This window comes from Balaenoptera borealis (genome assembly GCF_965194805.1).
Source record: "Balaenoptera borealis genome assembly, chromosome: 18".
In the NCBI taxonomy this organism is placed as follows: domain Eukaryota; kingdom Metazoa; phylum Chordata; class Mammalia; order Artiodactyla; family Balaenopteridae; genus Balaenoptera; species Balaenoptera borealis.
Genome location: NC_138877.1, coordinates 67,556,994 through 67,571,284, shown reverse-complemented (window position 1 = coordinate 67,571,284; position 14,291 = coordinate 67,556,994). Strand labels below are relative to the sequence as shown.

Genomic DNA, 14,291 nt, shown 5'->3' with positions numbered 1-14,291 from the left:
AAAGAACTAAACAGAGCACCAGCACCAGATCAAGGAGAGGACCCAGATGTGAGAAATGTTTATTTAGCAGGAGGAACACTAGGACCTGTGACTTCACGTGACCTTGAAGGAAAGTGGGTGCGAAGAAAATGACGTCGTCTTGTTGTGTGTCTGGTGTGGGATCTCTCGACGTGAGGCCTGTGGGCGAGGGAAGAGGAGTCAGGACAGAGCCTCAGGCACGTCCACACTGCCGGACACCAGGGATAGAGGAGAGATTCCATGAGATGGAGTAGAAGTCAGAGGTCCAGGGAGACACCGACAGACCCGGGGCAAGGGACGGGTCTCAGTGGGAAAGGACACTTCCTTTCATTAGAATTAGTTCTACAAATTCCATCCATAACATGATCTGTTATGTGTGTGGTGTTCAAATTCAATTTCTAATAAGTTTTGTAAAATTCCCAGCCTAAGGCAAAAATCAACAATTTCATATCAGCTCAAACTGCCTTTGGATGAAAAAAAAAAAAAAATCAATGTTTACATGTAAAACCCTAAACCTTGGCTTTTTCCAGCTTTCTAATCTGTTGAACCCCAGTTCATAAATGAAGAATTAAACTGTAGAATAAACCCAATGAAACGGCATGTTGGTCGTATGAGGGATGACCGGACTCTGTGACTCTTTTGTGACGTTTAACTCTTCGTGATTAACCAGCTGTGTGACTAGGTTAGTCTCAAGACTTCCCTGAGTTGTGCACTGTTTATTCCTCTGTAACACAGGGACAGTTTTAAAGGGTTGAGGGGCCATCAGGAACAGGTGTGGCAGCTTGAAAGGACATAGCCCAAGCCCACTATTTAGTGAAAATGTTGGCTTCCCTCTTTTTCCCATCACTGCATTTGGTTTCTTTCCCAAAGAGTGGTCTAGTGTAAAGAGCGTGGATGGGTTTTGGAACTAGAAAGATCTGGGTTTGAATTAAGTCTTCCACTTTGTAATTGTATTCAAGCAAGTGACTAACCTCTCGGCCTCATTTTTCTTTCCGATAAAACGGAACACGTGAGCATCCCGCACAGGGATACGGTGGAAGCTGAGAACCTGCTACCCCTCCCCCCTTCTTCTAAGTAAGAGAAGAAGAGGTGGTCAGGCAATTTCCCCTCTCCCCACATTTTTGAGAATATTAGCTTTGCATGCTAGCACACAGTCCAGTGAAACATCACCAGGCTCCCAATAACATGATTCGAATGTCAGTCAGTCATCACGGTGTATTTAACTGTGAATAACGGCGTCAAGTACAGCCTGGGCGCTAGCCATTCCGTCCACAAATCACCCCGTCAAGAACAGATGCACGTTTTGATCAATGACCAATCACATCACCTCTTTCGGTTTCTGGGCGATGGGTCACGCCCACTCAGTGCCCACAGACAGCAAAGCCTGTGCCTGGGTGAGGTCCTCCTCTCCCAGTGATAAATCCACATAACATTTCACAAAAAATGGATCACTGAAGAGGGGGCTGACAAACAGAGAGGAAAGTGCAGCAAAGAAGGAAAAATAAAACAAAATGTTAAGGGAACATACATGACGTTAAGGCAATAGCTGGACCACAAGAACGTTGACGCTGCTGCCATGTAAGAAGACCCTAATGATGCTGCCAGAGAAACCCAGTGAAGGTGAATTTCTGGGCATAACTCAGGAAGGTGCTGTGATGAAAAGGGTGAAGATGCCCTAGGAAGTGAGACTGGAGAAAAGCTTCACATGAAAGAAATTCTCAGAGGTATGACACTGAAAGCACAAAGGATAAAACGAAATGTTGGAAGCTGATGCCAACATTAAGAAAGGAATATGACAACGGACCAAGGCAGAGCAAAGACGCTCACTTGGTGTCGTGTCCTAAACTACAGGGCAAGGAGGAGGCAAGCACTGTTCAAACTACTCTTGATACGTTTTAAAATTCTCGATGTTTCTAATGTTTTAAATTACGGCGTACTAAATACATATGAGTTTTACTGTTTTCTTCATTTCCCTATACATTTATAACAAACAGTGATAGGGTTTTTAATGTCTTGATGCAAAGTTTCAGAGGTCATAGGGCAACTGTAATTTTAAATTCTGGCTCTGCTACTAGCTTGTGACTTTGGCCAAGTTACTTAACCCATCGAAGCCCACGTTTCCTCCTCTGTGATATGAGGATACACCTACTTCCATATAGACTCTGGGGAAGGATACAGGGGGCTCGTTTACATGTTTAAAGCAACCGGCACTCAGCCTGGCATGTGACAAGTACCCACATGGTGGCCAGTACTAGGATTAAATCCCCCCCAATCAATACAAATGATCCACAACATTAGTGGATGAAGAAAGGTTTTTCCTAGGGAAAAAAAGACAGATTAAAAAATTCTTACTGAGCACCTACCTTCTTTTCTTTACAAAGAACAGCAAACTTTGACTTCTCTCTCTTACAAAAAAATATCATGGTCATGCTATAGAGTTCACTACTCAACATAAATATAGGCCGGCCAGAGACGCAAGGCTTAAAGGAGCTGAGGGAAAAGCAGAGTACATTTCTTTGTGGTAGGCGGTCTTTTATTTTGGAAATTTCAGTTGAAAGATATGAATGCTATGTTCCAACTGGATGACTGAGAAGTAAATACACTGACCTGTGAATACATGAATTTATGGCCAGGCCTGCTGAGGTCATGACTTTTTAGTACTTAGAAAAGGGGCAGGGGGAGGTGTGAACACAGAGGTAAATGCAGGCCTTCCCACTTGTGAGATAAGCATCAGTGTCACAACCCATTTCTTGGGTCATCCGTTGAGTTTGCGAAGGGGCTACCAGTAAAATCATGGCACCTGCCAGCCTGGAAGAAGTCTACACATCACCTGTCCGAAAACCATCACACACGGCCGCTCCCTTGTTTCTATGTCTCTGGGCTCCGACCCTCTACCACCCTGCAGCCCTCCTCCCCACCAGCCTGGAGCTCTCTCAAGGCAGGAACTCAGTCATCTTTCTGGACCCCATCACCCAGCAAAATACGTTTGTTGACTGACTGAATGAATGGATGAACCAAGTCATGTAAGTCACTTTAAAAGCCTTTTATAATCTACACTCATTTGAAGATAATTATTTTGCCCACCTGGCCCTTAGATAAAAATCATAGTTAAAAAAAAAAAAAAAACAACTCCTGGTGAATATGGGTAAAAACATAAGCCTTCAATGAAGCAGTGAGAAAGTCGTCTCCCACTACCTGTAATGTTGTTGGCCTCCACAGTCAAGTCCAGCAGAGTAAGAGAAGCTTCCAGAAAGGGGCTCGGGCCCCACTAGCTGCAAACGGAGACAAAGCCACCAGTGCAGGTAGGGGAAGCAGAGCCTGCATTTGTTTTCACCAGACCTGAATTGACTCTCAGCAGCCTTGCTAATAATCACAGCGCCTCCCAAAATAAACATGGGAGTAGCATTAGGTATAGAATTTTCTAAACACCAAAGGAAAAGGTGACTTGCAATTAAATTCAGACCACCACTATGGCCAAATAATGAGTGAACTCTGATGGAATGGAACTTTCTAATTGAAGGGGCACACATGAACTCTGAGGTCTTTCAACCTGCTAGTCAAATATACTCCAGAGTCTTTGGATTTCTTAATCGTCTGCTATTTTTCACCATGTCTGTCCTCTAGCTCTTAACCTTTAAAGTTCTTCCCAAGGCTGAGAATCTATAACACTTCACTCCTTCTATATATATAGCTGTTACTCATTTGGACTAAATTCAAATATCCAAATTAGTTGAGTCTGTCCTGTACGTATAAACTATGAGTTCTTTTATATTCAGCATTTCAGAAGATGAAATGAGGATTATACAAGGTCTGCTTACTAAAATTGAGGGGGGGCAAGTTCAGATTAGGACTTTGCTTAAAAGTTCCAACTGTAACAGCATCATTTGTACACGTTTCCCCAAATCGGAACTAATGTAATGGGTACCAAGCCCATTCCATAGAAATCTTTTGGTTGGTACTCAGCTTCTCCCACCAGCCCCCAAACAAAATCCAATCGAAGTAAAAATCGAACAGTTTCGCTGAAGTATAATCTACATTCTATAACGTTTAACCACCACGAATAACAAATGCCGGAGAGGGTGTGGAGAAAAGGGAAGCCTCCTACACTGTTGGTGGGGATGTAAATTGGTGCAGCCACTATGGAGAACGGTATGGAGGTTCCCCAAAAAACAAAAAATAGAGCTACCATATGATCCTGCAATCCCACTCCTGGGCATATATCCAGACAAAACTATAATTCGAAAAGATATGCATGCCAATGTTCCTTGCAGCACTACTGACAACAGCCAAGACATGGAAGCAACCTAAATATCCATCATGTTTATCCAGATGAATGGATAAAGAAGATGTGGTACATATATAAACTCACTTCAACACGTAGTCATTTGGACCTGGCTTCCTTCACATAGCATAATGCTTTTCTGACGTTCACACGTGCTGCAAATGCCCCATCAAAGTACATTTTATTGAGATTCCCTTTACAGTCAAGAGCCTGCTACCCAGACAGCAAGTCCAAGGGAAACTGAAAACTCCATCAGGCCAACTGGTCACCTCCAGACTTGGAGCAGATACCACACAGGCACCCCAGCTAGTTCTCGTCCCAGGAGCTCCCCACACCAGGGCCGGACACCTCTTCTCTCATTTACTCAGGTGGGCTTATCACTTGCCTAACTCTCCATCACCCTCGATTTCAAAGCAACCCCAGCTGCAGATCAGACCCCACCTGCCTCCACCCCTGGCCAATATCAACCTGGCTACAAGGCTCCCTCATTCTACAAAGAGGAGGGGAGAGAGGAGAGATGTTATCCCGTTACTGAGAACCAACTGGTAGATTTTCGTCCTACGGAGATCTAGCAGAAGTTCTTCCTTACTCTTCACCTTATCTGTTCTCTATCTATCTGGAAAACGGGGGAGAAGATGGTGCTTGCCTCACCATGCCCCTCAAGGATAAGGTTTGGCAAACTAGATCTGCCCGTGGTCGGGGAGAAGTGGCTCCGGGAACGAGAAAGTGACCGTCTTTGGCGATTCATGGCTGCAGTGGTTTTAAAAAAAGGTGGCGGGAGTGGGGATCGCAAATGCAGCAACTAGGAAGTGGAGGGTTGACTGTGAGATACAAGTTAATTCCTGGCTATAGACAGAATAACAAGCATCGACTGGCACTTGGTACTCACAGGAGTCTACAGAAGTGGCATGAATGAATTTCTTTAACTGCACTCGCCCTGTTTTTCTGGAGGCGTGATTATGGCTTTCCATCAAAGAGTAGAGTCATAGCTAACTGGCCGGCCCCTGCTCTTGTGCCAGAAAAAAATGTGGCAGCTGAACCCAAAGCATGGAAAGTTCCTTTTGGTTCCCTGCTTCTCATATGGGGTCAATATTGAGGTGTGTCTCCAATACGTTTTCCTTAAAAGGAATCTGGCTTCCTTAGGGAAAAGAACATTTGTCTGTGAATGTTCGTGGCTATAGCCAGGCTGATCTGTTTTGTTTGTGAAATCTGGTCACCCTAATTAACTAGGTTGCTCTGGGCAACCTCCCCGCCCTGGCCCTGGCTTTTGCTCAGAGGCAGTTTTCAGTTTCTGCTTTTTAAAGAGGCCTGAGCCATATGCCACTGAGTGCATGTGTGCTTTACTAAAGAAACAATAAAAACATTTGGTCCTTAAGCGGGTTAAGTATTCCTCCGTGTGTTTTCAATGCACCACCATTTCTCGGCTTGTTCTCCACCCACACCAAAAAAAAAAAAAAGCCTGCCAAAAGGTTTCTACAGTCACGTTAATTGATTTTGTTGAAATGCCTCTTCTTCAGGCATTAGCCCCTAGGAAGATTAAATGATACACTATAGTCTTGAAAACGCTAAGCTTTGAACAGTCCAAGTCCCAGGAATGTACTGGAAATACGGAAAAGTAAACAAACGCCAAGTTTCGAAGTTACTGCCAGGAAAACTCTAAATGAGAGAAGAAAACGAACCACGTATTTGTAACGTGGCTTAGAAAACTGACACCTCCGTGTCCGTGGTGACTGTGGGTTTCTCACACTCGCCAGCAGCCACATACAATAGAAGCTCTGTCTCCCTGAATTGGGCCCATCAGGCTTATCCCAGAAGCAAGCTCCTCCGTCGCGTCACCTGGAGAACTTGCAGATGGGAACTGAACGGGGAAAGTGGCACGCAAACCAAAGAAACTCTGCAAGCCCAAAGGAGAGAAGAAAGGCACTGAGAAGGTAGGAGCCAGACCGCTGCACCTCCCCGGCTTCCTCCACGTGGGGATTTTCCAGTCTTGGCACGAATGACGTCTTAGGTAGAGAATTCTCTGTTGCGGGGGGGCTGTCCTGCGTACGGTAGGATGATTGGCAGCACCCCTGGCCTGTACCCACTAGATGCCCTTAGAAGACAACCAAAACAGTCTTCAGACGTTACCAAATGGCCCCCAGTCGAGGACCACTGGTCTAAGACCAACCACAGAATCATCGGTTTCAGGGTTGGAGAGACCCTGGAGATCACCAAAGCCAAGGCCCTACCGTTTAGGAGGAGCTGATGGAGTCTGAGTTACGGAGTTAAGGTGGCTGAGCCCCTACTTAGCGGCAGCACAGAAACCAGAGGCCAGGGTACCTGGGCAGGCCACCACTTTAGGAGAAGTCTTTTTCTCAAAGAAATGACTGAATATTAAGAGCATCATACATATTCAAAACCACTGTTTGGTAAACAGAACAGTATTAACAACGCTGCTCTGTCCTCTTTATTTAAAAAAAGAAAAAGTACAGAGGGAACAAAGAGAGTTGGCCACACGGGGACAAGGCGGGGGGCGGGGTGGGGGGAGTGGCTTCCCCAGCTGCTGAGATGGCAGATCTGACGAGGCCAACAGGCAAAAGAGGCCACTGTCAGAACACAAAAACAGGGAACATTTATAGAATCCATTTTGTATATGTTTAAAAAAATTACTTTTATGTAGTATAAAATTTCAACCCACTCAAAAAAGATTTAATGCACACACATCCTGGATGCTCTAACAAAAGGGACCCCAAGCATCTGCCCATCTCCCTTCACTGCCATTCAAAGAACAGACCGTTAAAAATAAGACAGGGAATTCCCAGGCAGTCCAGTGGTTTGGACTCCACTCTTTCACTGCGAAGGGCACGGGTTCGATCCCTGGTCGGGGAACTAAGATCCTGAAAGCCATGAGGCGAGGCCAAAATAATAATAATAATAATAATAATAACAATAATAATAATAATAATAATATAATGATGTGGTTTGGCTAATTACTACCAAATCTGGAGAGCCACAGGGCCCACACATGCCACGGTGGCCCAGAACCCTAAGAATACGTTCCCCGCGATTGCCAAGTGACTTACAGGAAAGCCTGATGACATCACCGAACCAGTATGGCAGCACGGACTGCCCTCCCCTTGCACCAGCACCTGCTAATCTAAGACCTGTTTCCTCTTTGCCTAAATAAATATCTTAACCTAGACACAGTGCCCTCAGGGCATGGGTGTGGGCAAAATCTGAATTTGGTGGGGTTCTTGCCATACTCTGGGGACCTAGAGGGAGTTTTATCAATACCCTCTTAAAAGATTATTTGGGGGAAACATTAGACCCTATTCAAAGGTGAGCTCAGAAGAAAAGAGGGAATTTTCAGTACTCCTGTAGCATTTTAGTCCCAACTGATTAGCGTTATACACCTGCAGCAGCCAATAATCTGGGAAGCAGAAAACCAGCAAAGACATATAGACAAAGAACTATTTAAAAATAATAAAGAGCCAGAATCAAATGCACTGGTTATTAAAGTAGCAATGATATCGGCACACATTTTTTGGTACATGTGGTCACATTTTACAGCCACACTGCTCCACCAAACAACTTTTTGTTACTATTTGTTTTCCTTAAACTCTCAAGTAGAATGATTAAAGAATTACATTTCTTGCTAAGGCTGCTCACAGAAAGCAAGGAAGGGAGGGAGGGATGGAGGGAGCAAGGAACTTCTGTGTAGAGTTCTTATAATTTGTGAATTCCGGTTTCCAAGTCGATTACTGGCGTTAAGACTTTAATGTAATTCTTTTGGGCAGGACCATATCTTTATTAACATCTTTCCTTCTGTAGCAATTATGCTGTCCCCTCAGGGGCATAACTCTACACACAACCCTCTAGGCTCCTGAAGTTTCTGCAGAACCTGCAAGGAGAGAATTCATGTGAGCACATAATGTCAAAATCCTGCCTTCCACAGGTAGCCCTTATATCTTCATCCACTTCACCTGCTGGGATCCAGCTTCCGAATGGAGCTGGTCAGAGCATGCTTTTAGGTCTTTTGGCTGGTAACAGTTTCATTTTCAATGCATGGCAGAGACGGTGTGAAGAGAAGAGGCTGCTTTTAGCAAAGGTCAATATTAACAGGATGTCCTATGCAGTGAAAAATGGACACCAAGCTTTTATAATAATGGTCAACTATGCATAGTAGAATTTCTTTTCCTTCTTTTTACTTTCTTTGGGTTCAATTTTTTTTTTAAAAAGTCGGGAACAGGTATTCCTTTCTTACTCAGAATTAAAATCAATTAATTTAAACAAACAAACAAACAACCAAAATAGAATCGGTGCTTTCTGAAGCTGTGAATTGTGGGGTCATGCCTGGGCCTACTCACCGCACCCCCAGCGGAAGCCCCGTCTGCCCATCCCATCCCTCCAGCCAGATGGCATCTCAGCAGGACGCCTCCGCATGTGGCAACCCAACCCACCTACAACGTGGTGGTCTCACCAAGCACAACGTCTGAAAGTTCTTATTGAGACACATAACCAGAGAATTAATAAATGTCTGATGAAGAAAAGATTCCGAATGAAAGGTCAACAGCATAAACACACAGATAAAAACAAAACGAGGCATTTGCTGTATTCCCGGGAACAGCTGGCAGAACCAACTCAAAATAATTAAAAACCATAGGTAAACCAAAAAGAATGAAGCTGATGGTCGCACCCTAACCAAATCTTTCATACCAGCTCTGGTACAAAAAGAAACACAAAGTGCAGGTCGATGAGAGGTTATATCTACTGCTCTGGAACTGTGTTTTCTAGGTCAGTCAGTTAAATTTGACAAATATTTATATTATCTCTGTGCAGGTATGGGACCACCCCAGTGCAGTCCCCTTAATGCATGATGGCAACTGTCGCCATGGTGCAGGATGTTTAAACATGAGCCACAGTTGCTTCACTTTTCTTTGATAAGATGCGGATAACCAAGCCTCCTTCAAAATGCTGATTTGAGCGCCAGAAGTTAAAGTAAATACAAAGTGCCTGGTATATGATGGGTGCTCAAAAAGGTGGGGTACACCTGAGGCCACCGTGCAACACAGCTCTGGGGCTGGGAGCCCTTCCCATCACAGTTCCACGTGGCCTTACAAGGACATCGTGGGTCACCCTTTTTCCTAACATCCTGCTAAGGAGGTTCATATTTCATTTTCCACCTCTTTGTCTTTACTCGTCAGAAATGCTAAATGCACAGGACGACGGCAAACAAGACAACAGGAGAATGGATAACTGAGAAAGCAACAGGCTTCTGACAGAGATCTACTTCTATGTCGTAGAAAAAGACAAGGAACTCATTCAAGATCCACCTTTAACGCTCAGACACAACGGACGACTTCAAAGAAACATAAATCAACATTTGATCCTCTCATTTCTTTTGGAGGCGTGGGGTTGGGGGCTCCACAGGACCCCTTTGAAAATCTGATGAAGAAGCGGCCTCCTTCCCCCAAAAATAAACACATACCCAGATTTTGCTTACATTTCTGGCAATTCATAAACACATCCCCGCCCGTAGCCCCTCCCCCAGGCAGTAATAAAAGAGAACCGTGCAGACTGTCTTAGGATTTAAATATGGAACAAGCTGACTTCTTAAGATTATTGTACAGACAGCTGGCTGTAGTCCGAATAATTCTCTCTCTAGGTTGTGTTAAAATTCCAAAGAACAAGATAGCATGAAGAAAAAACCCTGGGAAGCTAGTGCAGTCAGTCTCCGGTCCCAAACGCCTGCTGCTTCACCAAATAATTAAGCCGTTACTTCATTTCTATTGCACACCTGCAACATAATTGCTTCACAGGACGACGCTCACAGATGGCTCTGAGAGACGAAAGTCCACATAATAAAGTTCACGGGTGGCTCGGTTATTTGGACTGGGTTTGGGAATCACAGAGATGCTGCCTGAGGCAAACGCATCTAATTGGCTCCGACTGGTGAGCTGAGCTGCACTTTGCAGGGACCGCGAGTAGGGGCACCCCACATCCTGCCCCTCCTGCCGCATCTACCTGCAGGGCCAGGGACTGTACTCTAAACAATGAATAAAGCACAACTTCCCGCATCCCGACTGGAAGAGTAGAGTCTACAGATCGGTGGCAAATGAATGTCCATTTGCTGTCATTTAAAGACCAAAACCAATAATAACCAGAAACCACTTTATGTGTGTAAAATGCTTTACAGTTCACAAGCGCGTTAGCATGGCTCGGACCTCAGAAGGAAAGGCAGATATCATCGCCAATCCACACATCCATTAGCAAATGCTTTCTGAACACAGACTGTGCTGGGTGTGGAGGACACACACGAAGTGGGTGTGGGGGGTGGTGGTCCCTGTCTTCCAATAGCCACGGAAACGTAGGACAAGAGTGCCAAGTCTGTCTTGGGGAGGGAGGGGGGTTTTCGCATGGGAAGGAGAGCTAAATCTGATTCTTAGGGGGAAAGCAATTTTGTGCAGAGAGCTGGAATGGGAGGAGATTGGGGAAACAGCAGTCAAGGCAAAAAGAACCGTGTGAATACAAAGGGAGGGAGGCGAGAACGGGTCTGTGCCAGGTGTGCCTGGAGCCTGCGGATCCAAGGCAGTGATGGGGGAGGAGGCTGGAGAAGTAGATGGGCCAAATCAAGGAGGGTCTGCCCTGCAGGTGATAATAGGGGTTTTGAAGATATGGAGGCAAAAGACCCAGATCTGCTAGAGCAGCTGTTCTCAAAGCAAGATGTGTATTAAGCCCCCGTGGGGAGCTTTTTTAAGTGTACTGATGCTCGGGTCCCAACCCCAAAGACTTTGACTCAGTTAGCCCCGTGTGGGACCTGGGCATCAGTATTCTTTTTAAAAAGCACCCCAGGCAAGTCTACCGTGCAGTTGGTGTACACAAGCCCTGCGATAGAGGTTAAGCCGCCGCCTAAGGTCGTCCACGCTCAGGGCTCTTTCTTGGCCTTTGAATGCAGCAATGATTTCCCTATAAATCTGTATATAAATTTTAAGAATGCAAAAAAAATTTTTTTTTAAACGGTGGGGAGAAAAGGCTCCTAGAAGAACACATACACCCATACCCCAATCTTCATTTCAGCATACAGCATTTTAGCATTTGTTATTTGATATGCATAATGTCCTAATTAACGCGGCTGTTAACAAATCCCAACTGACCTTTGTTTCCGGATCATGTGTGTGGACTGGGTAAAAAAACAATTCTGAAAGTCTCTTTATTCCCTGCATCAGTCTTTAAGACCACGATGCCCTGCTGAACAAGATCAACAAGTCAAATAGGCCTCATGAACTGATTCACCAGCCAGCATGATATGGGGGCAGAGAGGGTGAGCTGGGAGGTGAGGTTTATCTGAAGAGCCTCAGTGCTTTCAAAGGTCATCTTTGGACAAATCTGGCGTTTATAAGCAGACCAGGTGAAACAGAGGTAGTAACCCCACAAACCTCCATAAATCTAAATGGCTGCTCCTCCCCAGGTAGCAAGGCCGGCAAACCTGGGTCACGTCTACTGCCCCTTCATCCTTCCCGCGTCCAACAAGCCACCACTCACGGAGCTGCCCACTCTCTTTCACCACGCTGCTCCGGCAGCCACCGTGAATCAGCTGGACTTGGCAATGGAATCAAAATCAATTTATGATCCCTGCCCTATGTATGATTTAATACCACTTTTGAAAAAAGAACCACTCACTAGGGCCACTTCAAAAGAATACCTACCAATTTATATCAGGCGAGGACCCAAGACATTGATTCCATTCATTTAAACTAACAAGACAGCCTTTTAGATAAGGAGAAGAGGACTTGCAAAAAACACGGTGGATATAAAATTGGGGGAAGAATGAAATGCTTTTCACTCCTGCCTAAAGAGGAAGAAGAAACAAGGAAAAAAACCCTCAATCTCAAAACAGCCTTTGGTACTAACCTTTGAGCACACTCTCTCCCAAAGTAATTCCAGGGATTCACCTTCAAGCCAAGGGCGGGGTTTGTACCTATTTCATTAGGACCTTCTCTGACTCACACACATAAGTAAGTGGTGAGGGTACTGCCTTTATCTTAAAAGCTTTTTTTTTTTTTAATTAATATAACATCTAGAACAACACAACGGCATGGCATCATACAAATAAAGTTTATAAAAGTATTATAGGGGTTTCCCTGGTGGCGCAGTGGTTAAGAATCCGCCTGCCAATGCAGGGGACACGGCTTCAAGCCCCAGTCCGGGAAGATCCCACATGGCGCGGAGCAACTAAGCCCGTGCGCCACAGCTACTGAGCCTGCGCTCTACAGCCCGCGAGCCACAACTACTGAGCCCGTGAGCCACAACTACTGAAGCCGGCGCCCCTAGAGCCCGTGCTCCACAACAAGAGAAGCCACCGCGGTGAGAAGCCCACGCACCGCGAAGAAAAGTAGCCCCCGCTCACCGCAACTAGAGAAAGCCCGCGCACAGCAACGAAGACCCAATGCAGCCAAAAATAAATAAATAAAAAAATTTTTAAAAAGCCCTTTAAAAGTATTCTAATATTTATCTGTATTTGTTGAATGCATGATAAGTGATGGTTGACTCTTTCAAGCCATCCAATAATTTGCCTTCTTTGAGTTCGTTGCTTTTGAAGTGTGTTGCTTTCCTGGTGCTCATGACAAGCATAATGTGAGTGTTACAGAGCTGTACTCCCACAGCTCTCATTGAGGAAGAGGCCAAGGGTCAGATGAGAGTTAAGCAAAGCAACCCTGGAGCCAAAATGATGCAGGTGAACGTACGTGCTTACTCTGTCCTTTCAGAAAAGAAAAATGACCAGCGTGTTGAGACCGATCAAATCTGGGGGAAATGGCTCGAGCCTACAGAAGTTTCGCAAGATGGATTTCTCCGTGTATAAATATACTTACTTTGGAAAGAATAAAGGCCAACAAGACCAGCGTATCTTGAGGGATCATCACATTTATCTCATAGTCCAAAAGACATCTGGAAACCCAGCCATGATCAAAAGATTTGCTGACTCACTAGTGATCACCAGCAAAAAGATCTGGGTAACAAAGTGGCCGTCTTAGCGAATCTATGCCCTACGGCCCCTCTGCCAGGTGGCCAGCAGGAGGCCAGTCCTCCCTCTGGCCAGACAGAGAACCTTCCCAAGCTACCCTGATCAGCCCTTGCTCTGCCCTCCTCCAGGCTCCTCCTGGCACTGTTTGGCATCACAAATCCCCCGGGCTCCTTCAACACACATGCTTGACAAGCTGTGAATGGAGACATTTCAGCTACTTACACTGACTGCATTTCACGTTGTACTGACTGTTTCCTTGTGTCACTTGGAGGTGCTTCCAGACCTCTCTGTGGGTGGGCGGCATCACACCTGGAAGTCCTCCCGGGGCGCTGGCGTCACCTGAGGCATGGAACTGGGCACCGCAGGGAAGGGTCCCACTTCCTTAATGGTCCTGACTTGGAAATCACTGTACCCTCTGTCGGGTGGCCTGGAGTCACCTCCTCTGGAGTATGCCCTCCAGGCTCTGGAGGCATCGGGCAGCAGAGGCCTGAGGCAGCTCTGCTATGAAAGGAATGCTCCCCGCTCCCCCGGCACCCTCAACCTGGTCCTGCTCTCACAGGCCCAGGCAGCTTAGTCAATATTTATCCAGCAGGCCTGGCCTCAGCCAAAGCACGATAACCACCCTTCCTTCGCCTGCTCTTCACACTAGGAAAGAAAACAACTCATTCTATTTAAACATCACCGATAAATAGGGCAATAATATGTCAGTAACCCACAACCCAGTTAAGAAAAGATCTCTCCGTCTGGTTAGCTTTTATCAAGAGTCAGATAACACGATACACGTGGAATTTTAAAGATTCCCTTCACCTCTGCTTCTACTTTCCTTCCTACATCCCATGACCCCACAGATTTAAACTATTCCATTGCTTTCTTACGAAAACAGGTTATATTTCTATTGAAGTGTCATGCAAAAGATTGAGCACGGGACCTACACAGGTAACTTGTCACTGTTCTCAACCAGGGTTACCAGCAAGACAGAGGTCCAAACCG

At 45.6% G+C, this 14,291-nt stretch overlaps 1 protein-coding gene and 1 long non-coding RNA gene across 5 annotated transcripts in view; one reads left to right on the top strand and one right to left on the bottom strand.

Moving 5' to 3' along the window:
- The window catches only part of FARP1 (FERM, ARH/RhoGEF and pleckstrin domain protein 1), a 290,079-nt gene that overhangs the window by 143,049 nt on the left and 132,739 nt on the right, over positions 1–14,291 (bottom strand). The gene's annotated exons all lie outside the window — the stretch shown is intronic.
- LOC309616046 lies at positions 1,820–12,764 on the top strand. The gene is made up of 2 exons (XR_014237235.1): positions 1,820–6,231; positions 9,119–12,764. It is a non-coding gene; the product is annotated as an uncharacterized lncRNA (long non-coding RNA).